Source organism: Balearica regulorum, chromosome 4, assembly GCF_011004875.1.
Source record: "Balearica regulorum gibbericeps isolate bBalReg1 chromosome 4, bBalReg1.pri, whole genome shotgun sequence".
Lineage (NCBI taxonomy): Eukaryota > Metazoa > Chordata > Aves > Gruiformes > Gruidae > Balearica > Balearica regulorum.
In genome coordinates, this window is record NC_046187.1 from 6643789 (window position 1) to 6656474 (window position 12686).

The following is a 12686-nucleotide window of genomic DNA, read 5'->3' on the forward strand; positions in this document are numbered from 1 at the left end:
GAAAAGCCTTTGCTCTCTCTCCCCTTTCCACTGCATTAGTTGGATTTAATGCATTGAAGCAGCTCACTGAGATGTGAAGAAAAGCGCCAGAGGTGGTAGGAGTGTGCAGCTGGGGATGTGGGATGGAGGGACAGGAACTGCCCCTTTCCAGTGGCATCTAGCAGTTTGGTTGTCACTGCCTGTCTTGTGGTACCACGTCCTGAACCATCATGTCTGTTAAAATGCAGGACAAGATACAATGTCTTCCTCGATGGATGACTTGAAGAGGATGAACAGAAAGAATCCACGCGGTTGTTGCCGATGTTACATTTGGGATTAGAGCAGTAATTTTGGGACCATATTACAATGAGTATTAATACAGCCCTACAACTCTGGGAAGATCAACAGTGAGACTGAGATTTCTGGATGTAAAGAACCACACCTGCAGAGTAGTTTTGTGCAAAACCCCACTAGGTCTTGTTGATCCCTGTGGCAATGGAGTTGGATAAAAAAAAAAAGAGAGCATTTTTTAGTGTGGGGAAGCAGCCAGTGAGGGCCATATAGAGGGTGTATGGGAAGAGGCTGTCCTCTCTGTTTGGAAGTCACCTAGGGTATCCTGCTGCACAGACTTGTTAGGCTGAGCAGTTTCTGGGAAATAGTATATGGATTCGGTTCATTTGGTTTCTCCAACTATAACTGAGCAATTGGGATGAGTAGCTAAATGTGCGTCTGGCCGTGCCTCTGAGTATGTAAATACGAAGGATTCATTTTGTGGTTCTACAGATGTTTACAGAATCACTATGGATGTCTTACTGACAGTAATGTAGTTCATTCAGGAAAAATGAGGAAAAAGACCTACAATGCTTGTGTCCTTAGAAGTGCAGGAATTCCTAAAAGCTGAAGAGGTCTACAGAACTGTCCCATGTTGCCAGTTGTAATTTATTTCAGTCCCAACCTTCTGGTTGCTTTACTGCTTCAAGAAGCAATGTCTTCCAGAGCATTTAACTGGCTGTGCTTGAGCTAGTACCAGTGTTTGTAAGGTGTTACTATTTGCAGTTGAGAGCAGGGCAAGGTGTCTCAAAAAGGCTGAATTTCAGTGATCAGGCTTTACTAACATGGATCAGTATTGTCTGTGTGATACTATATCAGGAAAAAACGCCGTTAGGAGTGAGAGATGTCTGACCTGCCTGCTGATTAGATGTGACATAAGGCAAGACAGTGCGAATGCTGGTGTTAGTAGCCATGGCATGCTTTGGGAGCATGCTCTTGCAGTGACGTCGGGAGCAGCATGGAGATTTAAACCAGCAAATAGATTTAAAACAGATAGTGAGTACTAGTAATGGTCTGGCTAGAGCAGGAGAGAGCCAAGGTGGTTCTTCCAAGCTGCAGATTGTAAGGTCTCTCTTTTGTTGTCAGGAAAGTGCTCATGTCCCTTCTTAGTATCATTTAAAGGCATTTAGAATAAGCAGAGGGTTTTTATTGCGAGAGCTGGAAGCTGGGGAAATTACTATGGCTTGATCCCTCTCTGTGGTCCTGCAGACCCAAGTTCTTGGCTCCCCAGTACAGGCTGGGTCCCACAGTGTATGTAGTCTGTCTGCCCCCTCAAAGTGATCGTAGGGGGCTGTAGAAGGGAGAAGTGTTACCCAAATATTTGAAGGAAAGTCTGAAAATGCACTGTGTGTTTTATTTTTTGGTGTTAGGGAATTTTGTTTCTTACAAAGAATATCTCTATGCTCAAGCGAGGGTGCATTCAAAGGCAAATTAGAGCCTTTTTGTGAAGACTCTGGTTTGCTGCTATTTTGGGTCAGCAGTGATTGACAGCTGTTGTCCTTCATTGCAGCTCATGCTGTTCCCTTGTGGATGCATTATTCAAATGTCAGCATAGGGTGGATACACAGCTTGATGGAAGGGGATGAAATAGATGGAGGGTGGAGGGTGAAATAAGTCTCCGGGCTTAATGTTGTCCTTTGCATTGTCCTTGCAGTAAACGAGGTGGACAGGCACCAGTGAAATACTGTGTGTGCATGTGTATGGATTTTGATTGAGGTTTTTTGTTGACTTTTTGCAAAAATATTTATTAAAGACTCAGTGATTAATTCAATTTCATTGGTATTGGAGATGGGGGAAATGCAAACCCAACGTAGTCACTGTCTCTTAACTTTTTGCCCAGATTAAGAGCAATCAACTCTAATGGGCAACTTAATTCATAAGAACTCCTCCTTATCAGCTTGTTATTCCTTCCTACTCCTGTCTGCTACGCTGTCTCCCTGGCACCCAGGGTGCCTGACACAGTTCGTTTTTCATCACTGCACTTCAGATGCTTGAAATCCTATTTGCTGGTTCTTGGCATTTCTAAATCCAGCTTTTCCCTTCCAACTGTGACACTAAGGCTTAGTAAGCCTATGGGTAGGCAATTTCTCACCACCGCTCTGGCAGCCTTTTCCTTTTATCTCATCGAATCTGTTACTACTCCAACATCAGTCAACAGCCCTAAAATACTCTATACTACTGAATAGTTGTTGTGTGAGTTGTACGTGAAGAAGGAGCACTAAAAATACCTTTTAAAATGATACATTTTTACCTTCTCTGTCTTCTGAAGTGACATTCTTGGGCTTGTCTCAGGTTGTCCCTGTTTTTATGTATGTTTATTTTGCTGTGAGTGAAAACCAGGTCATAGTTACAAAGAGATTAGTGAATGCAAGGTAAACATAAAGAGCTGAAATTCTGCAAGTTCTGTATACATCTTCTGATATTAGTCAGTGACATCATTCTGTTGGCTAAACACTTGCACCAGCTTTGTTTTAAAGCTGGAAAACTGAAAGTGGTTATTCTGTGATTTACTTTTGTGAATGAAGTGAAAGCAATTGAAAGAAACATGATGGATTACCTTGTCCTTGTTAAGAAAACCCCTTTGGGAAAACGCCTAAACCCCACATGTGAACATGCATTTGTGGTTTTGATAAGGAAACCCTCAAATGTTGTTCCAGTCAAGAATTTGGGGTAATGGTGTCAGTAACTTGGAGACTAGGCTTTATTACCTGTACCCAGTAACAAATGAGATTCTTCTCTGGTAAAGTTAGTGATTTTTTTCTGCTTGGTTTTGCCCTCTCAACTTTAAATGATGCAGTCAACTCACCTGCAAGGACAAGGAGACTGCAAACGGTGTGGCAGGTAGGTATTTAGAAGAATTTTATACCACGGAGTACTTGCGGTGTCTGGCATTTGGAATCCTTACGTAATACCAAGCAATTGCTGTTCACTCAGCAGCTCAAAATACCCAAGTTGTGTTTTGTAAGCAGAATACAGAAACTCTAGTGCTTTTAACTTTTAAAGGACTTGATGAAGTTTGATGAACCATTTTATGCAACCCATGTGAAATGGAGGAATGTAGTTGTGCTTGTTTTACATGTGGGCACATAGGCAAGGACCACTAAGCCAGACTGTTGCCAGAAATGTGTATGTCACATTGTTCCAAAATTGTTCTTCTGCAGGATGACTTTTCTGTCCTATAAATTTCATATAAAGGCAAGATTTGAGGATGCTGTCTATTTTATAATAAGTGTTTCCTGGGGAGGATTCCCAGTGTGACAGGTATATATTAGGTGGAGTTGGGTATTTGTAGGAATTGAGGTTAACATGTAAACGAGAATATATGGACAACCGGAATAGGGAAATAATTTTCATTGTATTCAGGATTTGTACTACTTAAAAAGATGAAAACTCTTAAAATCTAGGAATGTACATGTTACGTGGTAGACTAGGTTAGCAGAGTTGATATTTAAACAGTTACTCAAGTTATTACTCTGTTTGAAGCCTTGGATTTACTCTTAAGTGTAACCGGAACTTTTTGAAGTGTTCATATTTCAGAAGTGTGTGTTTTTGTTGTAGATGTTTACATTTTTAAGACCTTAGGTCTGTCTGTGAGTGGTTTTATGCCTCTGGCTGGCAACAAGGAAAATGATACACTGACAATGTTGTCATGCAAAAGCAAAGAAATGTGCCTTTGTACGGGAGCGTGACTCACTATTTCTCAGTGCGACACTTCGTATGCTTGATTGTTTTTGTTGCTGTTCTGTGGTTTTTGTTTATTAAAAGACCACCTCTTCTGCAAAGGTTCACTTGCTGTTTTCTGTATCTGTTTCTCCTTTCTCTTCCACACGTGTTGCAGGTTTTAGGCAGCATGTATTTCAACAACTCTGGCAATGGCACAGTTGTTTTACGGTGAGCATATGAAAGTAAGCAGAGTTGTTCTTGTTTGCAGTCTCAAGACTGGGGATGCCTCATACATCAACGCAAAGCTTATCGGTTAGCAGAAGACGTTAATATGCTTAATACGTCTTTGCAAAAGAGAATCAAAAAGTGTCGGAGACTAGATGTGGGGGAGAGAGGGACAAAGATATTTCTAATTCCTAGAGATAAGTTACAGTAGGCATCACCAGCTCTGTGTTGGGGCTTGGATCTGACCCCGTGGGCAGCATTGGCTCTGGAAGTGCCAAAATGGGGGTATTAATCTGTGTGTGTGTGTGTGTACATGCATGTGTATCTTTGATGAACCAGCCCTTGGGTTTGGGAGGGTTTATTACGTTAGGTGCGGAGCAAGCACGCCCGACTCTGTGTGTCTTGCTTGGACACCTGGCTGGGAATAGATGTTGCCCCCAAGCATGAAGGAATTGGCCAGCTTCAGCCATAGAGTACGCGGGAGTGGGAATTGGGTCGTAGGGTGTTAGCAAAGTGTTGTTGATTTTTATTTTTCCCCCTTTTTTTTTTTATGAACTTTCGTGCATTTCTGATACTTATTCCCTCCAGAGGTGATCCACCTCTGTAGCAGTGAGACTGGAAAATAGTTGCTGCTTTGCTCTTTTCTGTGGGCACGGAGGTGCAGGAGGACGAGTGATGGGGAGCTGGCGCAATCGCTTCACTGCAGTGTCATTCAGGGGCCTCATGGAAGGATTTTCCTTACGGGGCCTCCGCAAATATGTTGGAGATGGGCCCTGAGCCTTTGGCTTGGGTTTAGCTTTTCCACAGCAGAGCCTGTAGTAACGCTAGTCATTGATCCAGAGACGTGCAGCCAGGGATTTTTCAGGGGGTACATAAACTCTCCCTTCTTGTAAACTGAGAGAGAGGTGTTTTGCTAATGACCTTTTCAGTTCAAATAAAGCAGCTGTATGTTAGTGAAAACGGGGGCTGAAGTAATATCAGATTCTTCTTTCCAGGGTCCATACACTGCTCTGTTAGTTGCTGTGTCTGGGTAAGGCACGTGTTTGCTGATGAGATGTTCACAAACTGCAAATAATCTCTTGTAATGTTGGCTGATCAAAACTTTTGGCCCAGAGTCCTCTTGGTAAAATGTATTTTGCATCACGTTCTCACAGTGATGTTACAGTCATGCAAAGAGCTTCTCTTTACTGCTGTCTTAAGAAGACTATTTAAGTGAGAGAGGCAGAACAGCGAAGGCCTGCGCGTGCAGATGGTAGGCGGTGTAATGATGCTGGCGCCTCATCTCGGGGTATTGAGGGTGGTGTTTGGGGTCCTGCAGGGAAGGGTGGAGGTGCTGAAAGTGGATGTCCAGGTTGCATGGTCCTGCCCTGGGACCAGCATTTCGGTTTGGTGGGAAAACTCTGCAGAGCATGAAAGCAGCCTGTTCACATGTATGTGTGCGTGGGGCACCGGGGTTGCGCCTCGCGGCAGGAAGAGGTGTGACTGCAGGAAACATCGGTGAACCCTTGTGAGCTTTCATTTAGCTTGCATGTACGTTTGACAGTAGTGAAAATGTGGCAGTGGAGTTTTTGCTGTGAAGTGATGGAGACCCTTGAGCAGGAGGCTGGACTAGGTAGAGTCCTTCTGATCTGGATTTTGTGTGATCCTGAGACTGTGGCAGGGTACTTGTGGTCTGCATTGAAGTTTGTTTGTAGGGATCTTTACTAGGTAGTTTAGTGGAAGTACAGCTTAGGCTTTAATCATACCTTTATTTGCTGTGTAAGTGTATCCAAAGCCAGGAGTTCGTGGTTGGTTTTATTTTAGCGTTTCTCTGATGTAGTGGTTGGATTGCCCATTTCCTTGTGAAAGAGTAGGAAAACAGGGATATTATGAATCCATTTGGCTAATACATCTCAAATTCCACCTACTTGTGGTGCAGGAGTTTGCCTCATGCTCCAGTACAGCACCCTGCCCCTTCCTCACTGCTGCTTGCTTCTTAGTCTCTGTCTTTTACTTTTTCCTAATATGTTTCTGTCCCTTTCTTTCCCCACTACAACTCTTGCTTTCCCTCTTCCTTAGTGATTCTGTGGCATACTCCTGCCCCAGAACATCTTGGCCAATGCAGCTGCTATGAGTAAAATAACAGCACATGGCTTTGCGCATGCGGGTTGCCCCAGGCAAAGGGCTTGGGATGCAGGAGACTGCTCCTCTGCGGCTGCCAGCTGATGTTCGATGGGAGTGTGTGAGAAAGGTAGTATGAGCTCAGCAGGGAGTAACTTCCAAAATGTGCAGCTCTTTTTCTAGAGTATTAAGTTGGTAGATTTTATCAAGATCTTCTAAATAAACCAATTTTGAAGGAGATTTTTTTGGCGGAACCCGTTACGATGCAGAGCAATGAAACCATTTGGGACCATTTAAGTTAGTGCAGTATAATTTGGTCTGGGCCATTACAAAAACTTTACTGGGTTGGGAGAACTGTAAAAGGACTTCAGAGTTTTCATTGTACATGTAATTTTTCAGCTCTAGTGCTCAGGGCAATAAAAGAACTTTTGGAAAATGTACGCTTTTTCAGTGTTCTCTGCATTTGCTAGCATCTTTTCTGTCTGTGTCATGCTACTTCTCCATAAAATTCTTTTCTCCACTGGCATATGCAAAACTGCATTGGAAATACCTTTTGGAGCTCTTTAAGAAAAGATGGGGAAGATCCAGGTTATAACAGAATTCTGAAACCTTGCCAACCACATTGCTATTAAACACCACTTTTCAACTTCCATATTCTTAGAGAAGTATCTCCAAATTGTGAAATAAATATTTGTAACTTTCTCTTAAATATGCTGACTAGTTTAACCTGCAACTTGTAGATCTGTCCTGACCGTATACCCTGTGAAAGAGGGGTAGTCATGTAGTGTAACTACAATTTCATGTCCACCATCCGCTAATGACATGAATGCGTGCAGAAATCTCTGCCGGCAGAGCTCTGCTGGCTGCAGAGGAGGAACACATCAGCGCAGTGTTTTGTCTGTGTTTAACGTGTCACAGGATCAGAACATGATCTAAGAAAATCCCCAAAAAAACAAACCGCCCCAAACTGTTGAATCTATTGAATCTATACATCAGGGAGCAGTCCTGAAGAGATTTGATCTTCTGTAAATTGTCTTACAACAAAAAGGAAATTGACTGTTTAGTCATTCTGCCTTTCAGGTGCTGGTAAGAATCTCTCTGCCTGAGGATTGCTGTTGGAAAGAACGTACCTGCCCATTTCCTGTGTTAATGGAAGTTGGCAAAAACCTCCCAGGTTCCTCTTATATGATCATCTGTGTGCATAGATACAGAATAGCTGTATTTGTCCAGGAGGGACTGTGTGTAGTGGGAGGTGGAGAAAACTCTCTGCCAGGCATTTTGGTGCACGTTGCAGTGTGGTTCAACATCCTTTAATGCCACAGATTGTACTGGGTAGCGGAAATTCAGGTTAGGCTGTAGCTCATGTTGTTCTACTACCAAAACATCAGCAAATACATACTCTTATTACAGCCTCTATGTGTGGTGAAGAAAAAATGTTCCCACTCTATCCTTTTTTATATTACTGAGAGGCATACTAGTTTCACTCAAACTACACACAAAGTGATGTGTTTTCCTAGTTAATGGTCATCTCCTTTGGTAAATGCTGCTGTTGGGATAATCTGCCGTATAGAGATGTAGATGGTGGTATAAGCAAGAAGACAAATGACTGTAAAATAAAATCTGTACTGGAAATTCTGAGTAGTGGATTACCCTCATAGCTTTAGAAGTCTCTCTGTGTGTGTGTGTGTATATATATAAAAACACAGTCTTTACAATAGCTTTAACAATGTTAAGACAACTGGGTGCTGAGTTAGGACTCCTTTTGCATGTCCTGTCAAAAATAAACATGGTAAAAATTTTCACAGGGTTTAGCCTTTAGTTTGGCTCAGCTACAGTTCACTGACCTTGCTGTGAAAAATCGTTGACAAAGCATTGAAGTTCTCTGTTTCAACTGTTGCGTCGACATGCAGAGGTTGCCACAGATGCTGGTGGAAGAGCTGGGGCTCAGTGAGTGCTCTCAGCTTGGCTGCTGTAAGGTGCAGAGTTCCCCTGTTTTGGAAATGGGCTGCACCACCCTCGGTTAGCAGCTGGAGACAGGATTTGGACACAGTCTGCCTGTGGAAAGCATTTTGCAGGTCAAGAGGATGGGGATCCTTTTGCAAAACTTGAGGAAAAACTCATTATCGTAAGAGAGTGACTAAAAAGATCCTATCTCTGGACCCATAATTAAAACCTGATTTGTACATTTGCATGTTTTTGCTGTGCTGAACACTGAAGTTTTATGATCTGACCTGGGGACGGTGGTGCTGCCGTGTGGGTGAGCTAATTGAGGAAGGGCCACGGCAGAGCTGGAGGTACTTCACTCCCGTGTTTGTTAGGGCACGGAAGAATTGGAAAATGCAGTCCCAAGGAAGAGTGTGACGGAACCTCCTCATGTCATGGGCAGGGTGAGCAAAGAGAGATTTGCTCATCGTGTGCTGTCAGATATTGTATAACTTTCCCCTATAATTAGAACATTTTTTAGGCATTTCTTGCTTTTGAGCCAGGTAGATTTTAAACAATTGCCATCTGATTAAAAATGTGTTTAATGCCTTCTGTCCTGCAGGCTGTAAATACCTACTAATTAATTTAATTTTGGTTTGAGAATTTTACCTTTATGCAGCTTGTTCTCTTTCTATCTTACGAAGCCACATCTGTTTTTGTGCTTTTAACTGTGCAGCTTGTCAGAGGCTGTAGGGTGACTGCTTCTGGGCTTGGTGCCTTTTCTGGGAAAATCTTCACTGCGGAATTATGGACTGTGTTGTTAGATCCATAAATTGCATTTTGTTCAGGTAACAGGTTTGTGATTGTGCTGAATACAGGAACAAGGAAATGCCTCAAGGGAGAGTTTTATTTAGGATACTTTCATAGTTTTATCTTACAGTATTAGAAGCTTGTGTCAGAGGAAAGTTTTAAATCCATCTCCTGAATTATAGTTCAGTGCCCTAACTTTATTCCGTTCATGTTTTCCTTCCAAAGAGAGAACTTCATCCTTCTTCCTCAGAGTTCCTACCCTGGCATGAAATTGAATTTGTATGTCTTGCACTTCATCTTACTCAGCAGAAAAAGGGAAGATGATTGTACTGCAGCTTATTATGAAGAGATACAAAAGAAAGTCTTAGTAGTAGTAGTAAATTCACTGAGTCCTTTTTAGTTGTCAGTGCATAAAGATCATGTAGGTTCTAATTAGGATAGGACATTTTTTATTTCATAATTTTGTGATGACTTTGCCTCAGTCCTCAGGATGTTTGCTTACTGTGTCGAGTTCTCTGTTGTCACAAAACCAGCAGGCAGCGACTGTAGCCTTGCACTTGGCATTCATCACAAATTAAAGGGCATGCTATGAATGTGAACAGTGAAACAACTCACTGCCGAGCTGGAGGGGGGCCCTCCCAAAGGACTGCCAGAATAACTGGGAAAACGTGACTTTTTGGCCCTCAGTTTGTTAATTAGCTGTTTCACAATGATCTGTGCTACTTTTTTGGATTTCAAACTTCTTAATTGGTTTACTTTCATGGATCTGGTTTTGAGGTTCAAGTATGCTGAAAACAAATACTATGAATAGATCTGAGCTGATGGCCCATGTCTGAACTATTGCTAATGGTGACCTAAAGGCTGCAAAAAGATAGGGATCATCAGTGTCAAGTGTTAGTTTCTCTTATGACCGATCATAGCAAGTTGCATTGAGCTAAACCGAAAATTGTTGCTTCTGACGATGACTGCATGGTCAAAATGTGTTTGATTAGTAAGGCTGTATTGTGTCTTGGCCTCCAGATCAACGTAACTCTGTGGCAAATACTTGCCTTGCGTTAGTAAAGCCATAAAGTAACACTGACACCTGAAAAACTTACAGTATTATTCTGGGTCTCTTTATTCATGTGCTTTTTGAGTTGGAGAGGAAAATCCAGTGAAGCTGATTTTGCTTTTGGGGCTTGAAGTATTGCAGTGCTTTTCAAACTCTGCAGGAAAATCTTTTTTTCCTCTCTCTTTTTTTTTTTTTTTCTTTTTAAAGAGTAACACTTCTCACAACCTTCTCCAAACTATACAAATATTTTTCCAGGCCTTATAAACCTTTACTAAAAGTTTGTTTTTACAGAATCTGAACTTCTGGCCCGGTATGACGCTGCAGGAGTTGGTGTGTTTTTTTTTTTTGTGAAGAGAAAGTCACGAAGCATAATAAGTCCGTACTGTAGTAATTAATATTGCTTTTCAGATATTTCACACAGCTGTTTCTTGTTAAGCGTGCAGTGAAAGCTGTATGCTTGGGCACATCTCAAAAGTCCATTTCCCCTGGTCCCTGCCCAGTGCACTTCTCCGCATTCTTGCTTCCCCAGAGGGCAAGGAGTTGCGCTGTATGTTTTTGAAGCTGTTCACAAGTCTGATTTTTGCCTAATGAGTTGGGAGGTCTGTATTTTCGATACTTGATTCTGGGATGAAATTAAACATTTCACCTAACTTTTTATGAATACAGAGCTTTTTTTTATTCCTTGGAAGTCTGGAGTTATTAGTGAATTATGAGAATGTTTCTTTTTTTTTTCTTGTGCAAAATTGCGACAGACACATAATTCATAAGGAACCATTTTAGCTTCTTTAGTGTGCATATTTGTATTAATACGGCTTCAGTTGTGTATACAAATTAGTGGATTTATGAGAAACTCTCACTGATGTCTATCGGTATCTAGGGAAAAATCAGATGAAATAATTTTAATGAGCAAAAAAGGGTTTGCAGCAATTATCCTAAAGACTTCATGTTCCTGATATTATTGGAGTTTCTTCAGTCCTGTCTTGAGACAGGAGTAAACCAAGACAGTTTTCATTTGTATTGCAGAAATCTTTTTCCCCACAACCAAAAGCCAAATAAGCAGCAACCTCCCTCTGAATCTCAAGAGATGCTCCTGCTCCAAAATTTATGGTCACTTCAAGCGTTTATTCTGGTGGCTTAAAAGGTCAAGCTTTTTAGAACTGCATCATTAAATAGAAAAAACTATATACGCCACAAAAGCAGGTGGGTGAATGAAGCTCCTGTGTGAGATGGTGTACACCAGTATTGCCCATCAGACTTTCCCACCAAGCTGTAATTCCAGCCTCACTGTACAGAACCAGGTGTGCGGGGCTCATGAACCCTTCAGAGAAGGAAATGGACAAGGAGAAACTGATGCAGGTCCTTGGCCACGTACTTCCGAGTGCATGGAGCACAGCTGTTGATTCCTCTAGCTGGGCTTTTATTGTGGTCTGATCTCCGTATACTGCGTTCAAATAGAAAATGTTTTTAAACTAATTCCCAAAATAATTTCTGGGATGCGAGCAGGAGGGAGAAGTTCCAGTCTAGTTTGTTTTTAGAAACACCAATAGTCTCGCACCAGGCGAGTCATACCCTGTGTTCCAACACCTGATGGATACATAACCAGTACCAGCTTGCGACATCCTGCTTGTTCCTTCTGCTGCTGCTGCAGTTCTTTGGCAAAAGTCGTCTCTGTCTTTATACATCCCAAGAAGGTGAGAAGCTGTTTCTCAACTATTCCTCATTTTTGATGCCTGTGTTGCAATGATCTTGCTTCCTGCTACGGAAGTACAGTTGCTCTTAAAAATTCCTGTTTAGTGGAACTGGGGATGAAAGCACAGCATTGCACAGAAAAATAGTCCTTGTTCGGGCTTGCTTCTAATTGCTCTTTTTTTCAGTGAGAGGGTTTGCAGATGCAGGTTTCGCTGGAAATAATGGCGATCCAGAATAAAGGAAAACCTAGGGATTTTGGGAGATCCAGTTTCTTGTGTTCCACTGTTACTGAAATGGTTGTGTTTGTTTTTAGCAGAAATCAGATTGGATGATACTGCCTGTGCAAGCTGGCTCAATGGGCTGGAATGGGCACATATTTTCTGTGAAGGGGAGGAGGAAGGACCATATGTCAAGCTGCAGGCAATCCAAAGAGCTCATTTGAGTTGCTGTACGGGCCTTTTCCCCTTTTTTAAGTGATGTTTTAAGTAATCAAAGTTAGGTTTTCAGAGAGACATGTTCTAAAAATGGTTGGAATAGAACAGGATCTTCTGTGAGGTTTAGGAAAACATGTACTTTGCTTCCTTTTCCTTCTCTTCTCCTCCAGAAAAATGGCAGCTCCACCAGAGTGCTTAGATTTCTATTGAGCCACAAATACCTAAGTCATGCAGAAGGCATCTGGTGGACTTTTCTAGGGTATTTGATAAGGTTTCTTGTATTGCACTATTCGTAGTCCTGAATAGATAATGGTTGAAAAACCTGAACTTTGAGGTACAATGGCACTTCTGTCCTGTTAGGGTTAGGCTGAAATGCAGCAGAGATGCTTTAACCACTTAAAGGCTTGATTATTTTCTTGTTCTGAATGCAACAACAGGAATAATCAGAGAAGAAAAAAGAAGATAAATAGCAAACAGCTCTT

The 12686-nt window shown here is 41.9% G+C and overlaps 1 protein-coding gene across 1 annotated transcript in view; it reads left to right on the forward strand.

The window, feature by feature from the left end:
* The window catches only part of FGF2 (fibroblast growth factor 2), a 34076-nt gene that overhangs the window by 8645 nt on the left and 12745 nt on the right, over positions 1–12686 (forward strand). The gene's annotated exons all lie outside the window — the stretch shown is intronic.